Here is an 18,145-nt window from a genome sequence, read left to right on the forward strand (position 1 = left end):
ACCAAAGAACTTAACCTGAATTGCTTCAGCAATATGGTAATGAGAATTGTAGACATGATTCATGGGCAGTACCATAGCCACTCTGGATTGTTGGACAAATACACTTTTGCACTGGGTTTGTTGCGTAAAACTGCTTTAAATTATGTTGGAAATGGATTCTAGGATATCTGTAGCAATTTTGTAAGAGTGTTTTTCATTACCATGATAAATACAATAAAAGTTACTGTGTTGCTCCAGCTTCAGCTATAAAAAGGAAAACATGTCATATCTTAGCGTCAAGGTCAATCCGCTGAATGAGATTAAAATTTACCAGCTTAATGACTTCCCTAAAGACCAATTTCCTGTAGTAAACATCAAAATAGTCACATAAAATGTTTTTAATAAATTAATTTACAGGCTTGGGCCTAAATCAGAACTTGGGCCTTCCATTCAATTCCTATTTTCTGAAGTCCCAAATCAATTATTAGGTATCATGCCTCTCCACATGATTACAACTTTTTTGTGCCCACAGGGGTGTCTAATTTAGTCTCAGAACCTACGCATGGTGCCTTTGTGGACTAAGTGACAGAGCTGTCCATATATTAACACAAGTCTACCATAGTGCAGTGCTTTTTCCAGACCTGGGTCAAATACGTAATTGAAATACCTTTCTGTGCTCGATTGAACTTGCCTGGTGCAAATGGCCCAACCAAGAGGACTGTAAGGCAGGGTTCCCATTTTTTAAGAGTGTTAATAGGTTCCAAATACACCAGACAAGCTCACTAAAGCATAGAAAAGTTTTTGAATCCAAAACACATACAGTATTTGACTCTGGTCTGGCCTTTTCTAACTTCAAATCATTTAATAGCATAGAAAGAAAAATTGTTATTTTTCCTATTCCGGCACTATTGATGGACCCCTTGCCTACCCTTCCCCCAGTCGATATCTAAAAAGTGGCCGGACGTGTCTGGCCTTGCATGTCTCCACAGAGGATGTTAATAGCTTAGCTGAGGTATCACAGTAAGAGTATCTATTCACACAATCAGGGCGAACAGAGTATCCACTGGGGAACCTTTAAAGCGATCATTAACACAGTACTCAGTTAATGATTGTGGACAACACAAAATTGACATAGAGGTATGCTTTCCTACCCCAGTAACTACAGAATTAATGTTTAAATCCTGCGATGTGTCCACTCCGTAAGCCGGCATAACAGACAACGACGCTCCAAGGGAAATGCGGAAATTCCACGTTAATAATTTTTTGGTGCTTAACATTTTGTTTTTCGAAGGTAAAATGTTTCAATTATGTGCTATGACACAATTCCACCCTCCTCTGTGCCACCATTGTGAGAGATGAGCCTTGGGCCACCAAATGATTTACATTAAATGCTAGAGCTGCGAAATTCTCCCCAAAAATAATCACCTAAGCATAGCAGTGTTGATGAAGATGAATAATTTATTCAGGATGTAAACACCCACGGAGGGAGATCATAGAACTTAGCTCTCGCTGAGGCTTCATGGTGTCCTTTCTTGTACGTGGGTTCCCTTCTCGTTAATACTGTAACCGGTTGCCAGGCAACTCACAGGATCTAGCATTTCAGTGGAAGACACCGAGAGCAAAATCTCTCGCAGTCACCGTTATTAACAACATCCACTAACAGAAACCGTGTTCTTACAGAGTAGGTACTGACTGTCATCATTGGGAAAGGAACCTTCACAAATGACACCGAATAAAAGGTTTGTTTCCCACTTTTGTCTAATTAAATCAAACGTAGGCAATGTGTCAGAGCGGAACATGGTATACAGTGTCTTCTTTCAGGCTAATGACCAATTTCACCTCGACCAAACGCCGGTTGATTAAAATTCTGATGAAGGTGCTTCATACCGATCACAGACAACACGAGTGGGATTTTTATTTATTTGTAAAAAGAAGGGTGGACAGCCCACCTTCCTTTTGTGCTTTATTTGCATTATTATTTAGTTATTTTCGCTTTGTTCAGAGGGAAAAGCAGAGAGGGTAACAGACAGAGAATGGATCACAGCTCAGAAGGTGGCACACAGTGGGACTGGCATATACAGCATGGGAGGCAGCCGCCCCCCACAAACTGTGCTGCATGTCTTGCCAACACAAGTTAAGAGAAGATTTTAAAAAACATTCCTGCATTTCAGATTCTTATGACTTATTAAGCTGGTGAAGGGTGGGGCTTTACTGAACTCTCAAAAAAATAATATTTAAGTACAGTATATGTACATGGGTAGTTTTATTTAAAGAAATAAACAAAGAAATCAAAGCAAAGTTTTCTGGAAAAAATTTTTTGGATTATACGATCACTACATGGGCAGTCATAAACCTAAAGAATTGTGTATTTTCCAGACACTGAAACCTCCAATTGTCATGATCAATCATTCCATTCGACATCTCAGAAAAAACATGTTTCTAAACAACAAAAGTTATTCCCAAGTAGTTCAATCTGTAAGGCAACTCATTGCTAGTTTGATGCGATGGCCGATAAATTCAGAAAGATTCTATTTTAATATTTGCTTACGTTAAAATTTAATAATTCTCACAGAACATTTAGATACAATAGCATACAAGGCAGCCATGGCCTTGACATGAATCAGAACATACAGTAATATTTGGTTGGATAAATACATACACGCAGCTCTCCAGGGGATCACATACAGTAATGCAAAACATTAACCTCCATATATCGCAGGACCTCCGCGGCGATAACATCTATCGTCTCGACAGTGAGTTTCAGATGAATGGGGGGAGACAGAAAGAGGGGGAAGGAGAGTAGGCGAGAAAGAAGGAGGGCAGACAGAGAGAGAAAGAGAGGGAGAGAGGACAGGAGGGGACCTAGCGTACCGGTCTCCTCTGAAGGAGTACGGCGAGGAGGACTGCATTACTAATGGCCTGCTTCATGCTCGAGTGGCCTCCCATCCCGGTGGAACATCTATCACCCCCCCCCGGTATCGATAAGCAGCCGAGACCCAGGCCAAAGCCCAGTTCCCTCTCCCTCTGCAGTGTCCGCTTTCCCCTGGCCCCCTTTCTGCTTTATGAGTCCATTTCTCAAGCGTGGCAGGAAGTGTAATCACAGCTTAGCTCCTCCATTACAGGCAGCTGGACGACCCCTGACCTCTACCACACGGGACGCGGCGGGGCGTACAAACGTTCCTCACCCGCAGGCCTCGGCGCGGGCTACGGACGGCGAATCGAACAGGCGATTTCATTCCACCCCGAGATCGTCAAACGTGTAATCCATTGCGATGTGGAGCAGACTAAGCGACTCCACTATATATGACCGATGTCTCTACAAACCTGACTTTGCAAGCACTTCTGTTGGTTTATATGGGGCTAGAAATTGAGCAATATCTATTGATTCATGGAAAATTCTAGCACATTGTACACATAATGTATTACTTTGGTCCCCAGCAAGTACATATAATACTCAAATTTCAGATATATTAGCACAAGATTGCTACAATGCCAAAGCGACATTTCAATTACATGATGCGATAGCTATATGTCACTGCTGGAGGAAAATGTGTACTGTTTTCGAGCAGCAAACACAGCCTTGCAACACAACAAATATGTTCATTTAATTAACATTATCAAAACAAACATAAATGATAATACTGTGGTATATCAGAGAGCTGCAAGGTCATGAATCCATTTCTAAAATGCAAAAAAATGTGTTGATTTGTTTCAACCTCCTTTCCGGCTTTCGTTACGTGATTCTTCCCTGAATAAACTGCACAGCTGTTGTCCTTCTGCACTCAGTTTGAATCAGAGCAGTAGAGAGAGAGGTCTGAAATGCTACCGGGAGTTTGGCAAGCAAAATCTCCATGTATGTGTGTGTGTGTGTGTGTGCATGCGTGGGTGCATGCGTGAGTGTTTGTGTGTCTTTGTGTGCGTATATGCACATGTGTGGGTGTGTTTGTGTGTAGGTGTGTGTGCTCCTCAAACCAAAAAACGAACACCGCTCTGGTCTGCAGCCAGCTGGTTTCCACATGGCTTTCAACCAATCGGATGCTCCGTAGGACTCCATATTGAAAATCATTCCACAGCAGTGGTCTCCAACCCTGGTCCTGGGGAGCTACAGGTAGCTTCTGGTTTTTGTTTTCACCTCAAAATCAGCACCCAGTTGAGACCCAAGAAACCGGGTGAGGTGAGTTAACTGTTCAATCAACTGCTCTAATTGATTAATTAAGTGCAGAGTAACAACGAAAACCACCAGACCCAGCAGACGTTCTCCAGGACCAGGGTTGAAGACCACTGCTCTACAGTTACCTGCAGTTGAATGGAACCATAATAATGCTCTGCTCCCTCCATTCATCTCATCACCCAGGTGGCTCCAGGGCTCTCAGTGTCTGTTTCTCGACATACATCTGTTTTTAAAATGTCCTCCACACTGCCAGCCACCATCTCCAGAGAAGCCTGTGGCGACAGCTGGTCCAATCAGCCGACGGGCCAGGTACCGGAGAGCCGGTGTTGAAAGAATGGCTGGTACCCAGGGTTGGGGGGGTGAGGACGTTTTGGAACACCGTTTGAGTTTGCATGCTCCTTACGCCAGCAAAAGGTTCTATTTTAGGTAGTCCAGCCACCTCCGCAGACAACGGAACAGGAAGTCGGGAATACACAGATGTGACAGATTTCACAGTAATGAAGCGACAGATTTTTAAAGCCAAATATGCTCACATTTCAGGGTTTAGTATTGCCCCTTGTGTTTGCCTCTGTGTCATTTCAGGACCACTTGTGGCCTACAGATGTGAAGTCGGGGATCAGCCAATACAAATTACCTCCAGGCCATTTAGTGGTAGCAGCTGGTCCTTTTGGCTATGTGGCTGGAGGTAGAAACCGATTCTGTGAAAGCGTTCTGGGTTCCTCAGCCCATAATTAGCTAATGCTCCATAAAAACAGCCCAAACAAGCAGTGGTTGGAGATTTCTTGGCCCCAATTCTAGGCCACCATGGCCAACTGCTGAATGTGTGGCCGCAGGGTCTGGTGGTCATCTGTGTGCTGATGTCACTGGTGTCAGAGGTGAAGTTTCTATGGTTACATGAAATGGTTGCAGGCGCTGTAAATAGCTGCCTGTTTAGCTTCTGTCAGCCATTGTGTGCCTTTTCAAAATGCTAATGAAATAATTAACGGTTGAAGCATATTCAGATGCAACAAAGGCATGGGTAGTAAAGGCAGCATTTTATGAAAAAAAGAATGGTTTATTATGAGATTTGGGACCACAAATGTTACGTTTTAAGTACAATTCACGAGGCGAGCTTTCATACAGGAGATGATTGCTTTTTTTTTTTTTTAAACCTGTTTTAAGAATTGTTTCACAAGGTGGTACACATTACCACAGAGCTCTCGACTGTAGAGTATGTGAAACCTAATGAATGGGGCATGAAAGCTCCTGATTACAGCCAATAACACTAAATATGACCGTCAAAAACAATACAGCAGAGTCTGAACAGACCGCAGAAGGTACGGGCCAAGGGAAAGGCTTCCATTCACTTCAAGACCAAAGAGGTGTATCAAACCAGGGTAGACTGGGAATAGAATGAAATGTACAAAAGCGGAACGCTTTTAAGTCACATGACTTAATTTATAAGCACTTACCCAGGGAGACTTACAGAGTTGTTGCTTTCGCACATTATCCATTTATGCAGCTGGGTGCTTTACCGAAGCAATTCAGGTTAAGTACCTCACCCAAGAGAAGCAGCAGCAGTCCAGTTCAGTAAGCACAGCTCGATGCCGCTTCACCCACAACACCCACTCAGCTCCAGGAACCAATGAAAACAAACCCGGGGAACGGGGAAGAGGATAAAGGACGCGCTCATAACCGACTTGCATTCCCTTTATAGCACCACCCGTCCAAGAAGGGGGAATTAATAAGTGCTTCATTGTGGGCACAAAACACTACATCAGATTTAGGACATTCCCTTCCTATGCTCTCACCTTTGGTAAACAGCCATGAATAAAAGTAGCAACAATATCAAACTATCATTTATTTAAACTACAACTATCTGGCTAAGCAACCTTCAGATCGCTGTAGGATCTAAATTGGAATTCAGACAGAAGTTATTAATGAAGTCAAAGAAGCAAAGAGGGACTTGCAGCAGAAGCATTATAACCTTAAAGTTTTATAATCGTACTAAACCTGCCTGTTGGCCAATGCCTAAATTGGCAACACATCAATATTGTGTGTCACATATTGAGGCAAAACCATTCAAACTCACTGCCATGTTTCTCAAATCCGCCAAAGAATTGCATGCAATTACTATCCCAGCTCTATGGTACAGTGAGGGCCTTTAAGTCAGGAGTGAACAATGCCACAGTTCTTCACAGTTTTCTCATCTGCAGAAGTGGACACTTAAACTATGATTCACATCTGTTCAGCTTTCCTCTGTACATCCTATATAAGTAATGCCGGCATTACTGGGATTGTAAGCATGGCTCAAGCGAAATATACCGCATACCAATATAAAGTTTGCCACTTTTCAAGGTTTCTTACAGAATAACCACAAAGACCATGGATTTTATTCATTTATTTCCCAAACTACCATATGCACTAAACAGAGGTACTCACAGTACATCACCATCCCATACAAATTCAGCCTTCATATACCGTAAGGACAACTGACGAACACATTTATCGAAAGAAAACACAGTTATATCTCATAAGGACAACAGATACTCACATATATAACTCTTCTCTTGTATTTCTAGATATCAGTAAATGTGTAAAAATGTAAGCCTATTTCATGGTGCTTATGGGACTGCCGTTGTTTCTTCTAATAGCTAATTTATGACATACATGTCTGCTGGTGGCATGCAAAGTGCAAATGCCTTCTATGCTTGTACAATACATGCTGCATAATGTGATATATACATGTATATAAATAGTTTACATATGAACAACATTCGCACCAGCATAATTGGATATGTTCTGGTGATACTAGCTACGCATTCACACTAGCATCACGCACACAAAGGAATACTACAACATCTTGAGATTACAATATACAGGGCCAGGCTACAGGACTCTCCATTTTATTGGGTTGGTATTGCATTGCTTTGGAATAGCAATACCAACCTATAATATAAAATATATAGTTGGATGTGTATACGCACAGATAAACATATATAAGGTAACCTGTATGCTGTCTACACATAACTTTTTTACCTTGAAAATATATTTTTTACTGAAACATATAAACATATTTCAACTGTTTTTAAACTTATACTACATATACTACAGTAGCACTTACCCTCTGTAGAATTATTATTAGCTTTGATTATTATCATACGACAAAACACAAAAAAGACTCAGTTGCAGCTGCTGTCAGTGTGGTTAGGCCCCAAACCTTGGCAAATCAAAAAAGTCCACTGGCTCATAATGCATTTTTCAAGATAAAGGGTATCCTACTGGATGACAGACATCCATCCCAAGGAGAAGTGTTCTGTCATAGCCTGAAAGATAAGCTATAAACACAAAACCATAACATAGCGTAGTGGTTAAGGTAAATGACTGGGACATGCAAGGTTGGTGGTTCTAATCCCACTGTAGCCACAATAAGATCCACACAGCCGTTGGGCACTTGAGCATGGCCCTTAACCCTGCATTGCTCCAGGGGAGGATTGTCTCCTGCTAAGTCTAATCAACTGTACGTCTGTATGAGCGCGTCTGCCAAATGCCAATAATGTAATGTAATGTAATAGCCAAAGTAATCTGAGATATGACAACGCATTTTATTTTTCGGGTTGAGGATGTATCATCTCAGCAATAAATATTTTCCTTTTTTTTTCTGCAAATCAGGCCTTTAAATATTAATGAGGGGAATAATGTTCATGTTTGATCTTAAGCAGAATTTTATTCTTAACTATTTTTTGCCTTTATGTTACAACCAGATGTCTGAGCAGCAAATTGCTGCTAACGACTGAAGCGATGACCTTGTGTCCGAAGAGTACTTGCTAATGAGGAATGATTACTGTCCATATGGAGGGCTCATTCCAAGTGCTGTTTAACTGAAATAATGAATAGGGCACCAGTTTTTCCTCCGCTTGTTTTCTCACACGGTACTTCAGTCCTCCGCCAGCTAGAGGTCGCAATATCCTCTTTGTCAAGCCCCTTCTAAAATAATTATCTCATTTGCGCCACCTCAGTAATCTAAGTTGATGAAGTAATTGTCACTAATTAAGCACAGACGATGATTGACAACGATGTTTACAAGCCATGCGTGTTAAATTCAGTTATGCAGTACCATGGACATGCTGCAATATTTTTCAATGTCATACATGGGCATGTTAGGTCTCATTATAATTCCCAAACTAAAAACAAGAGCAGTTACATACATTTAAAGTTAAATTAGATACAATATATTAATGACTGATTAAACTAATTATCTAATCACGGTCTTCAGCCTAGATCTTGAGTAGAATCAGGTGTCTTAGTGCTAGGCTAAAACAAAAACCTGATTCAGACCCAGGAAACCAGGTCACCCGAGTTAACTAACTGTCAACAACTAATAAACTGCTTAAACGGATCAGTTTCTGCACTACTGAAGTGCTGAGTAACAACGAAGGCTAGCAGACCCTGTGGCTCTCCAAGACCAGGAGCGAGGACCACTGGCTCAATGACATGCTTGTCACAGCATTTAACCACTTTCCTTTCTGACTCTCCCCATACTACAGTAGAATATTATAAATGCCTCAATTACCAACTCAATTGCATGATTAGTCACTTGACTGTAGCGGGAGTGCCTTTCGGAACCCCTGGAGGATAACCAATGAAATACAAGTTTAAATTCCTGCAGGTCACGTTAATGTGGTATATCAGAGAGCTGCAAGGTCCAGGTGGCCCTAATGAAGAATGAGAATAGCAGGGAAAAGACCTGGGAGCCAGTGTAACTCAGTGTAACTTGTATTCACACTTCTGATATCGTAATTGATTTATAGCCACTGAATATTTGGGAGACCTGTATTAAAAATAGAATTACCAAACATAATGTTTCCTGGTCTTATTTTTTTCAAATTAAGCTTATCAGCTTTGAGAAGCTTCAGTTTGGTATCAAAAGCAACTCGGGCAGCCAGGTTCTGGTGACCAGGAATAGAATGCCAGAGTAGCATTACCAACAGACCTGGGTAAAATATTAAATTGTTTTAGATTCAAGTGCTTTTCTGTGCTCAGTTGATCTTGCCTGGTGCAACTGAACCAACCAACAGGACCAGAAGGCATAGTTTGCACTTTCTGAGAGCTTTTTACACGTTCAAATACATCAAACAAGCTCAGTAAAGCATAGAAACATATTTGAATCCAAAACAATAATTTTTGTATTGTATTTGACCCAAATCAGATTACCAACACTAAAACAGTTTGGAAATCCTTCACAATCACATAGCATGTTTTATTTCTTGATGATTAAGTGAATAGCCACCTATAAGCAGGTGAGATTTGGAAAGCATGCCATGAATCACGGACCTGTTGTGCAGTCAGTGCAACTCAGGGAAAGAGGTAGACACAGCTCAATAGTAGCCAGTGCTTTCCCACAAGCTATATTTTAAGTATGACACAATAATCTAACGATAAAATGGCTAAAATTCATAATACCACAAAACATAGAATTCAACAAAATAATTACTTGGTTATATGGATGGTGACTGGGCTAGCACAACTAAGGGTCAATTCCTGTTCTGTTCCCTATATACAATCAATCCAGCTGAGGTGCACAGTACACACATCTAATAAGCCTCAGTGTAGTACACCAAGGAAAATACTGGCAGCAATGTTTACGCTTTGACAGAGTGATTCAGATCTCGAAGTAAAAGGATCTATTCGAATAGTAAAATGTCAGCCGTGGATTTAATTAAGTGAATTACACCCAAGCCCGTGTTCACGCAATACATGAATAAAATCCATACTCCCTGCACTTTTCATGCAATTCAAATTCACTTTTTAATGAGCTGGTGATGCAGGAGCAGTCGAGTGAAACACTGAAATGACTGAGCTCAATTAATGCCACATGTTAGACATATCTGTACGCGTTATCAAATAGTTTTTGCCATAGTGCATCCTAAAACACTTAAGGTTCAACAAGCGTAACGTTTTTTTTTCCTTCAAATCGCAACATTTCTCTAACTAAGGCGGTGAAACATTCCGAAAAAATGTACAGGATTTCTAATGTTTGCTTATTTAGTGATTGAAAGCTTTGATGTCATGCAGAGAAACTTGTCTCATGCCTTCCTGAGGCGAGTGGGGCTTTGTAAAGTGCAATATTGAACTCAAGGTGTAACAAACAGAATGAATCGCTTAATCAATTAAACTGACTTTGACTAAGGGAAGGTATCAGCATTCCACCTGAAAGAGCTCTGACTCAATGACTTGTCCCCCAGCATTTCAAAGAAAATTAGCTAAGATAGCGCCAACAATAGTACATACAGAGGTGTCATGTTCTTGGCCCTCAATTTCACTGAAATAGTGATGACTACGACTCCAAGTCCAGTAACCAGCTAAGGTCTGTGAGTCAAAAGGTGTTTCTCCTTAGCCATTTTTCATTTCATATCAACTTAAAGTGTTTTCAGTGAGGTCATTTTTCAGTGGTTACATAAAGCCTATCATTTAAATCACTGTCCTGTGGTTTAAGTGTTCTCCAAGGCCCTCTGACACGTACAGCACATTTCCCAGAACAGTATCTTAATAACCTGAATTAATGCACCCACAAAATACAGCTCTGAAGCACATTCGTAATTATGCTATGATTCACTTATTTATTCTATTCAACTTCCCTGTGAAATTCTGGCCTCTATGGGCAAACAGTGTATCTGTCACAAAATGGTATGTGTCATCTGTCCATTCAGGCCTATTTATAGTCACATTTTAGGGTTGGATTCTGCTTAAACATAATACAGACCGCTCGCAAGCAGGGATGGATCCTGCGCTCATAGGAAATATACGGTCTCCTGAGCTTGCCATTGCGATTGAAACGGAAGACCCGTCTTGCGAATGTGAATCAAAACGATGCTGAGGACTGCAGATCGACAAACATGCCTTCCACGCACACCCGTGTAAACACGCACAGGCGCGCGCAGGCACACACGCATGCACGCACACGGTTACACAACCCGCACATGTCAATACCGTGATCTGGTCCGCATCCCAAGAAGCACCCGAATTCAGAGGAATGTGTGCAGCTGGGCATAGCATGTGTGTGTGTGTGTGTGTGTACACATGCATTTCTGTGTGTGTGTGCGTGTGTGTGTGCTTGTGTGTGCGCGCGTATGTGTGTGCAAGGAACACTACAGCTCCTGCACATCTCCATGGCAACAGGACGGAGCTGGCTCGGTGTAGCCGGCAATGCATACTGTCAGAGAATGGAAGAATGTAAACCTCATTAAGAGACCAAGAGAAATAGAACCAGAGGGTGCATTTTTTTTTTTACAGGAAAAACCAATTAATTATTCCCTCCCTTGATCTCTCAGAGTACCCACATTTAAAAATGAACAGGCCACTTGATCGTATACCTGAGGATACTCCCCGTCCTTCAACCCCTCCCAAGCCAAATCCAAAAATCTCAAGCAGCTAAATGTGCAACACACATCACAGCTAATAACACACCTTTTTACAGTTTACCATTTGGTCATTCCATTAAAAATATGTGAGGGGGGACCACTCCAAATTTGCTCAAACTTCGTGTGAATGTTTTTTATCTATTCAATAGAGAACATGCAAAAAATTTGCCGTTCTCGTTCTAGAGACATTGGGTCTTAAAAATGTCACCCGAAATGACCCTATTATCATAGCGATGACCAAACTTTGTCCGTGACTGTTAGGTCAATGTGCAGTCCACATAATGTTCTGAGCTGCAAATGTAGAAGTAGATGGTTTTTGAGTCGAGTATTAAGTGGAACTAATTTCCATGTGTTGACCTCACACCATATTCTGTCATTGCCACGTCAGTGAGATGTCGATTCCTCAGCATTTTCTATTACCATAGAAAGAATAAAAGACAAGTATGTCAAAATATTTGCATGCCGGGAATAACACAATCCAAAATTAGGCTTTGAGAAAACATGTGTTATTTAAAAGGTAATTTTGAAAAGGCCCAGTGCCAACAATCTGCCACCAACAAGCATTCAACGGTCAAAGTCACTTAGATCACATTTCTTCCCCATTCTGACATTTGGTCTGAAAAACAGCTGAACCTCTTGACCACATCTGCATGCTTTTATTCATTTAGTGCCACTATTGTGCCAATATTAGTAAATATTTACATGAACAAGCTGGTCTACAGGTCTACCTAATAAAGTGCTGACTGAGTGAAAACACTCGGTATGTACTGTAATTACTAAGGGATCATGACTGATCGTGACTTTTTCATTCATCAATACACCACTGTCACGAGGGGCCTGGCTGTCCATTCTCAGATCCTCCAAGGTAACCCCATGCAACCATTAACTTGCGTCAGTTGCAAAATAAATATGTTCAGGTGAATACGGTGGAAAAGACAACCATTAGGCTTGCCTAATGTGGCTTCTTCTGTGGCTACATTAGGCAAGGCAACTTATATCTGGTCTGCCAAACCTGGTTCCTAAAGATTTTCCACCCTGCATGTTTTCTCTCCAAAGACCTCATTGAGCTGCTAATTAGTAGCATTAGGCACACCAAACTACAGATGAACAGTCTGTGGCCTTGTGGCTAAGGTACAGGACTGGGACCCGGAAGGTTGGTGATTCAAACCCCAGTTTTGCCACGATTGCCACAGCTGTTGGGCCCGAACCCTACATTGCTTGTGGGGTTTGACCCCTGCTTACTCAAATCAACTGTAAGTCAATTTGGATAGAAGCGTCAGCTAAATAGCAAATTATTACAATTATTATTAAAACCGATGAGATGGTAGATCTCCAGGAACAGGGTTGGGCAGCCCTAAGTTATGTCAATCATCAGGACATGCAAAGACATTAGTCTAAGTATTAAAAGTTCATGAAAAAGCCATGTGAATGGGCTTCACCAGCTGTCCACCAATTTTCATGTTTGATGAAAACATTATAACCAGTCACACAATAGATTCACAACAAAGTCTCGAAGAGAAACAATTCATTCTCACAAAAAAAAATCAATGCAGGCTGACATCGTTTTCCCGCCGAAAGTGACTAATGTCCTGAATGTAAAGAGCAAAAGCAATTTATCTGAGGACACACTGTCCTGATTGCTTTACCCCACTGCTTCTACCACACATACTTCCACTAGGTTAACTAGCTAAATGCTGTTGTATTTAGATTAACATTTTACATTTCAGTCATTTGGCAGACGCTTTTAATCCAAAGCGACTTACAAGTGCATAGGTTCTTCCACAAATAAAAGAATCACATCCATAACTAGGAAAATACATAGGAAGTGCTGTTTTAAACGTATAATCATCATAAGTGCAATTTCTTTTTTTTTCTTTTTTTTTTTTGGGGGGGGGGGTTAGACAAGAGGGATAGGGATATCAGAAAGGGGGGCAGGGGAAATCAGGAGGGAGGACTAAGGTAGAGTTTGAAAAAATGAATGCTGCGATTGGAAGATTCATTACTGAACCAGAATTATTCCCCTGGGATCCACCTCAAAATCTATATATTCCTTAAGGAACTTTGACACTGAAATTAATTAAGTTTACTGGATGGGTTTATTCTAGTATGACTTTCAGTTGTCTACTGAATCTATGATTGCTAATTGTTAATTTAATTAATCAGTGTTCTCTTAGGAAAAGTCATTTTGCTTAAGGAATGTGATGGGCCCATTTATCATCTGGAAAAGGTATGCAATAGTTATTAGGAAACTTGTGCCCAAACGCTTCAACTGTACTCTTGTCTAAGGTAATTAACATGAAGTGCTTCAGTAAATAGCCATATGTGCAAATGGATAAAATGTATAAATGTATTGAAGCAAGTGATCCTACATAAAGACATCTGCTTTCTGTGTATTTACTTGATGTGCAGATTTTAGCCACTTTATAGCAAACTCCAATAGTTGCATGTCCTACTATAATTAAATTTGGGAGATACTTGAACCCCTCGCCATAAGGCTAACATAACACTGTCATACATATGACATAACAGTGGTCACAAGATGGTAGATGATGTCAGTTGATGTCAAATGACATAAAACGGTCATACTTTTATCTGTAAATGTTATAACAGCAACATAAAATGTACAGTCATCTGTTATGCCATCTTGTGATAACTGCTATGTCATGTGTATGACAGTGTTATGTCAGCCTTATGGCAAGGGGTTCAAGTAAATTTGCTATAATGCCATTGACAGTAAATTACCTGATTTGACCTCAAATCCAACCAGTGGTCATATAACCAGAAGCCGAAGCACAGCCATACTTTATAATGCTCAAAGAGTCACCTCCTGTATTGCAATATGACCCCTGAATAGATTTTCACAAGAATATTCCTGCCCTGAGGGTGCAGTTCACAGCCTCAGCAGAAAGCTAGCCAGGAAATTGGCCCACTCTAAAAGTTTGCCCCTCGATTGGCCCAGGCTGCACTCGGCTCTGCTTGCTGCGGTCGGTCCGAATGCTAACGGCAGGAAGTGGGGTTTTGGTTGAAGTTCAAGAGCAGGGCCAGCCCGGCACTGATTGACATCATCAGAGAGGGTTTTGCTTGCAGACACTTACAGAGGAGGCCAAGATGCCCCTGGCATGACTCTTAACCATGACACGATGCGAATACAGTCAGAACGGGACGAAGCCAATAAGTACGCAGCAAAGACAGGAAGTCACATCCATGTTTCATTTCCACCAAGGGACCAGAGTCACCAGCACTGTAGCAGGTCTGGCTCCCCACGATAATAGGAAGAGATAAAGAAACTCTTCTGAGGCTATTTTGGTACCGTACTCAAAGTCAGAGGTACTAGGCTTGGGTGTTATACTGTTTGTTTTTTTGGACACATTTTGCTCAGGGGACTGTCTGTCACTACAGCGGATGACTGAACATGCTGAAATTACAAGTGGTTGTGTCTATGCGTATATCATTGTGTGTCTGAGGCTGAGTATTTTAATGTAATATTTACCACAATGATGTAAATACTCCCTTAATATATTTTCCTTGTGTTCAGTATACCAAATAAATCAACATGCTCACTCATTCACTCACATAGTCCCTCACCCATCAGCTCCCTCATTCACTCACATAGTCTCTAACCCAGTTTCACTCATTCACTCACATAGTCTCTCACCCAGTTTCACTCATTCACTCACATAGTCTCTCACCCATCAGGTTCACTCATTCACTCATAGTCTCTCACTCTAAGGCTCACTCATTCACTCACATAGTCTCTCACCCATCAGGTTCACTCATTCACTCATAGTCTCTCACTCTAAGGCTCACTCATTCACTCACATAGTCTCTCACTCTAAGGCTCACTCATTCACTCACATAGTCTCTCACCCATCAGTTTCACGCATTCACTCACATAGTCTCTCACTCTAAGGCTCAGTCATTCACTCACATAGTCTCTCACCCATCAGTTTCACTCATTCACTCACATCGTCCCTCACTCTAAGGCTCACTCATTCACTCACAAAGTCCCTAACTCTAAGGCTCACTCATTCACTCACATAGTCCCTCACTCTACGGCTCACTCATTCACTCACAGAGTCTCTCACTCTAAGGCTCACTCATTCACTCACATGGTGTGTCACTCTAAGGCTCACCCATTCACTCACATAGTTCCTCACCCTCAGTTTCACTCATTCACTCACATAGTCCCTCACCCTCAGTTTCACTCACATAGTCCCTCACTCTAAGGCTCACTCATTCACTCACATAGTCCTCTATCAGTTCACTTATCTAGCTCACATGCACACAGCTAGTCTCAGCCTCACACTTGATCAGTCACATGATCAGTTCCAAAGCATTTCCTATACTTCGGCAAAACCAAGATCAACAGGTTACAGGGATTAAAAGACCATGTACCAAACAGCAATCTCTCCTGTCATAATAAAAGCGTTACCTTGGCTAGAACAGTGCACCGGTCTTATGGTTTCTATACGTCCCTCAGAAATGTCTCTACAGAACAGGCCTTCCCTGCATGAAGAACTGAAAGCCATGCAATTGGATATTTGTCAGGTACCACCTAGAGGTTTGAAATGCCATACACGCCTTGCATGAATTCGGCACTCTGCATCGCAGCACACCAGTACGCATCGGCAGCTACAATGCTGTGCAGCGTTCGAAGGAGCCGTCACACGAAGCGTGTGCAAACGAGAGGCTGGTGAGGACAGCCAACAGCCATCTCGGATGAAGCCAGCCGCCGAACACACGGAACCCAGCCATGTCTCTCGCGGTACGCGCGCGTTTGCACATCTGGCGACCGCGCCGCACCGTTAACGGGGAAGGCTTCGCCTGGGGAACTGAAGCACCCCCCCCTCCCTCTTCAAGAGACCTGAAGGTGGAATCCTGAGAGCTGTGTGTGTGTGTGTGTGTGTGTATGCAAACACATGTGGCAGGCAGGCGAACGGATCAACGTTGCACGATACACACAGGAGCGCACGGACAGACGCACGTAAACCGTCGCTCAAAAGCCTTTTCACCGCACCGAATGATATTCCCGAGGAACTGCAGTGTATTGGAGCCTTCATTTACAGTTGGGGGGAGGTGGGTGGTGCTGGTGGTAATGGTGGGAGGGGGGGTAACGTTTGTGAGGGCAATAAATCTCCGTAAAGGCAACGCCGGGCCAGGACAGAGGGCACGCTTCCACACACGCCCGAGCGATCACAGGAGACGGGCGTCCGACCGGCGATCGGCACGTGTGTGTGTAGCCGTCGCGACGCGCCGAGACCGCTTCAGTGACACACGCACACATGTGCGCACACAGGCACGCGCGCACACACACACACACGCGCGCGCATTCACACACACACGCGTTCCTCGCAGGCTCAGAGCACAGCGTCCACACTGGCGGTTCAACGGCGTCGTGCCAAGCCTCTCAGTGTGCAACGTGCCCTTCCGTCAGCCGCCGAACCAGAAAATCTCATTTCCCCACTTTGATCAACGAGCCCTTCAAAGGGATTATCGCTAGGCAACATTCTCACACGCTAACAGCTTAATTCTTGTAATTGCACAGATCGAATTCAAGATGTGTTAGGTCGGTGGTTTGGGGTGTGGGGGGGGCATTACATACGATGGCTGGACTATGTACATACAGATGTTGGTATTGTAACATCACCGGTGAAATTCATCCATTCCCTCACTCACAGCCCTTAGTACCCAGACTCATTAATACCAACTTCCCCTCGCCGGGTTTGCGGATACCTGTAATTACTGTAGACGGTTCACCGCTTCTAATTCGAATGCAAGCCACCATTGTAACGCCAGTCAAGAGGTGCTGCATTGGACTTAGTTTACCATTCCACGGCTCGGCTCGGTTCCGGTCCGTTCCAGACCCCCATACGTTAAATAAGCAGGTGCCTGGATGCAGCCACCACTGCTCCCAACATGTACCTGTCTCTGTCGCCGGTCTGCGAGGAGTTCCACACGACAAGGTGACAGAAAACAAAAACAACTGTTCGATTGAGGGACCCGAAGGAAGGTAACGTTCCCATAAATCGCCGTGTTCTTACCTTGCAGGGTGTCTATACACTGGAGACATCTGCACACATCGGCTTCTTCATCACTCGATGGCAGAACAGCGCAAAATAATCATGAGGCAGAAAAAGACGGAGCAGGCGATGGGTCTTTTTCTATGAATCTAAAAAAAAGGAAAGACGGGTCTTTCTTCCTTTTTTTTCCCCCTTTTCCTTCCTTTTTTTTTTTATCCAAACCCCTGTGAGAGAAATGGAAGTGGAAAAACAGGCTGCTCTGCTCCGTTCAATGAGGGCTGCTCTCCAGCACCGTGTACAAACCTCCACTGCAGCAGTGAGGGGGACCGAAGCTCGCACTCAACCCGGTGCGGAGCAAAACCCGGAGCTGGAGTTTCACTCTGCCCCGGATCCAGCTTCCTTCACTCTGTGCGCCTCCCTCTCCCGCTGTCTCTCTCTCACTCTCTCTCTATCTATCTCTCTCCTCTCTTTCCCTATCAATCTCTCCCTCTTTTCCCTCACAGTCTCCCCCGCTCTCTCTGTCTGTCTCTCGCGCGGCTCTTCATCCGTCTTTATTTTGATTTAATTCGTCCTTT

The 18,145-nt window shown here is 42.8% G+C and overlaps 1 protein-coding gene across 1 annotated transcript in view; it reads right to left on the bottom strand.

The window, feature by feature from the left end:
* Positions 1-17,712, bottom strand: part of LOC133129365 (disks large-associated protein 2-like) — a 148,012-nt gene extending 130,300 nt beyond the window's left edge. Inside the window, exon 1 of the mRNA XM_061243402.1 lies at positions 17,592-17,712. The gene's annotated coding sequence lies outside the window, so the exon portion shown is untranslated. The remainder of the gene's footprint in view (positions 1-17,591) is intronic.
* Positions 17,713-18,145: the final 433 nt, after the last annotated feature.

This window comes from Conger conger, chromosome 5 (assembly GCF_963514075.1).
Source record: "Conger conger chromosome 5, fConCon1.1, whole genome shotgun sequence".
Lineage (NCBI taxonomy): Eukaryota > Metazoa > Chordata > Actinopteri > Anguilliformes > Congridae > Conger > Conger conger.